The sequence below is a fragment of the Pseudophryne corroboree genome, chromosome 1, assembly GCF_028390025.1.
Source record: "Pseudophryne corroboree isolate aPseCor3 chromosome 1, aPseCor3.hap2, whole genome shotgun sequence".
Lineage (NCBI taxonomy): Eukaryota > Metazoa > Chordata > Amphibia > Anura > Myobatrachidae > Pseudophryne > Pseudophryne corroboree.
This window is the reverse complement of record NC_086444.1, coordinates 345975030-345977900: the sequence shown is the minus strand read 5'-3', so window position 1 is coordinate 345977900 and position 2871 is coordinate 345975030. Positions and strand designations below refer to the sequence as shown.

At 39.0% G+C, this 2871-nt stretch overlaps 1 pseudogene; it reads left to right on the top strand.

Moving 5' to 3' along the window:
• Positions 1–903: 903 nt before the first annotated feature.
• LOC134934463 (5S ribosomal RNA) lies at positions 904–1022 on the top strand (annotated as a pseudogene).
• The last annotated feature ends 1849 nt before the right edge of the window (positions 1023–2871 follow it).

Genomic DNA, 2871 nt, shown 5'->3' with positions numbered 1-2871 from the left:
GGCCTCGGACTTAATTTCCAAAACAGGGGTTAATATATTAATATATTGTTATCCCAGTATTTTGTGATTTCAGTGCTTGGCAGACATCCTGTGTAAGAACTGTCTGAACCTGCAGATAGGCTGTCTTATCACAAGGAAAGGTGAGCACACTGTTACACTATTTTCATGTATTATAATCTTCAGTGTTATTCCAGAAACTGATGACAATAACATTAAGGTTGTATTTCTGACTTAGCCGGGATAATATGCAATATATATTTTTCCTATGTGAATAGATTTCTATGCTCTATTCTTGTGTTAAAAACAGCCTTTGGTGTTAGGAGCACAATATCATGATTGGTGACTCACATATATATATATAAAAAATAATTTTCTATAAACCTGTACACCGCTACACTGCTCCATATACTGTAATCTCCATTGGGATTCCAGAAACTGATGATAAAATATTATGCTGGTATTTCTGGTTTAGCCTGGATAGCATGCAATATATATTTTTTTGAGAACAGATTCTCATGGTCTATCTTTGTGCTAAAAACAGCACTTGGTGTCAGGAGCACAATATCATTAATGGTGACACAGATATATTTCTTATAACTGATTTTGACGTTCAATGCAGTATCTAATTTTCTTATTGTCTTAATGCACAATTGGACAACAATCAGCAATTCTTCGCTTCTTGTTCTTGTTCTATTACTTTTTCCGCGAACTCTCATCTACTATCCACGGAACACAATACCACGAATGTGGGATTTGTCGGGCCGTGCTAACGTAGAAAGCAGATCCACATATTCCTACTTACTTAACTTATTCACCCTCTTTCTTTTCTTCAGAAATATTTCCATTCTTTTTACTAATATCTTATCTAGGTGCACTCTCATTGGTATACAGATCATATAAATTCTCTACTATCATACCACGCTGCTAATGCCCGATCTCGTCCGATCTTGGAAGCCAAACAGCGTTGGGCCGGGTTAGTACCTGGAGAGGAGACTTCCTGTGAATACCTAGTGTTGTAGAGCAGGAATCATTTTCCTTTCTATGTGAGATGTGACACCAACAGCAGTATCACCACTAAATCTCTCCCTCACAACTCCTTTTTACTGTAGTTCTACGTCCAGTTTCTAATAATGATATATGTGATATCTGTCATCAATTCAGGTTTCTATCGTCGGTGACCATTATTTTATAATTTTAAGTGGTCCTATTGGGACATACTTACTATTATCTTTGTGACCACTCCGCGGTCCCATCAATACAGATATTCTGTACTGGTCAGGGGAAATGGGGGTAAGACGATTGAGTGTCTACAACCTTTCCAATCACTTCTTGTGAAAAAATAGACCAGAACATTTTAAAATTTCTTTCATAATTTCTTTATTTCCGATGGATCATTTAGATGAGTAATCATGTTTTAAACTTTATTAATAAAAATTATGTTTTAAACATTTTCTTTCACATATCATAGGAATTTTCCTCTATTGTATAAGAGTGCGCCCACACAAGAGCCTTCTCTTTCTCCCATTGCTAATACTGCCGTATATGTCCAGTGGTACAGCCATATAAATCCAGTGATACTGCGTATATGTCCAGTGGTACTGCCGTATAAATCCAGTGGTAATGGCGTATAAATCCAGTCCAGTGATACTGCCATATATGTTCCGTGGTACTACCGTATAATTCCATGATACTTCCGTATAATTCTAGTGGTACTGGCGTATATGTCCAGTGATACTGCCGTATAAATCCAGTCCAGTGGTACTGCCGTATAATACAAGTGATACTGCCATATAATTACAGGGATACTGCCGTATGATTCCAGTCCAGTGGTACTGCCATATATGTCCAGTGCTACTGCCATATAATTCCAGTATTACTTCCGTAAAATTCCAGTGGTTCTGGTGTATAAGTCCAGTGATACTGCCGTATAAATCCTGTCCAGTGGTACTGCCATATAAATACAGTGGTACTGCCGTATAATTCCAGTGATACTGCCGTATAATTCTAGTGATACTGCCATATAATTCCAGTGGTACTGGCGTATAGGTCCAGTGATACTGCTGTATAAATCTAGTCCAGTGGTACTGCCGTATAATTCCAGTGATACTTCCGTACAATTCCAGTGATACTACCGTATTATTACAGTGGTGGTGGCGTATAAATCCAGTGATACTTCCGTATAAATCCAGTCCAGTGGTACTGCCATATAATTCCAGTGGTACTGCTGTATAAGTCCAGTCCAGTGGTGCTGCCATATAAGTTCAGTGGTGCTGTCCTGTGCTGTATATTATTTACTCCAAATAAAGGGGTTATTAATATTTAATCCAAATAATTTTCACAGGGTTTGCCCTGTGTGGTGTAGAGGTACGCTCTCCTGTACCGCATATTGTTATATAACTCCAGAAAAATAATGTAGAACAAAAATTTGGAGGATAAAATAGGGAAAGATCAAGAACCACTTCCTCCTAGTGCTGAAGCTGTTGCCACTAGTGATGACATAGATGATAAAATGTCATCAACGTCGATTACCAAGGCAGATGACCTATGTAATAGCAGTGGGCAAGTAAAATCCAAAAAGACCTTTCCAACACTGGGCGGGAAGAGGTGGCTCCTTCCACCATTTGCATGCCCTCTGTAAGTGCTGGAAGTAGCACCCACAATCCAGTTTCTGATATTCAAATTGAAGATGTCACTGTTGAAGTACACCAGGATGAGGACATGGGTGTTGCTGGTGCTGAGGAGGAAGTTGACGATGAGGATTCTGATGTGATGTGGTTTGTTTAAATCAGGCAACGGGGGAGACACCTGTTGTCTATGGGATGAATAAGCCCATTGTCATGCCTGGGCAAAAAATTCACCTCTTCGGTGTGA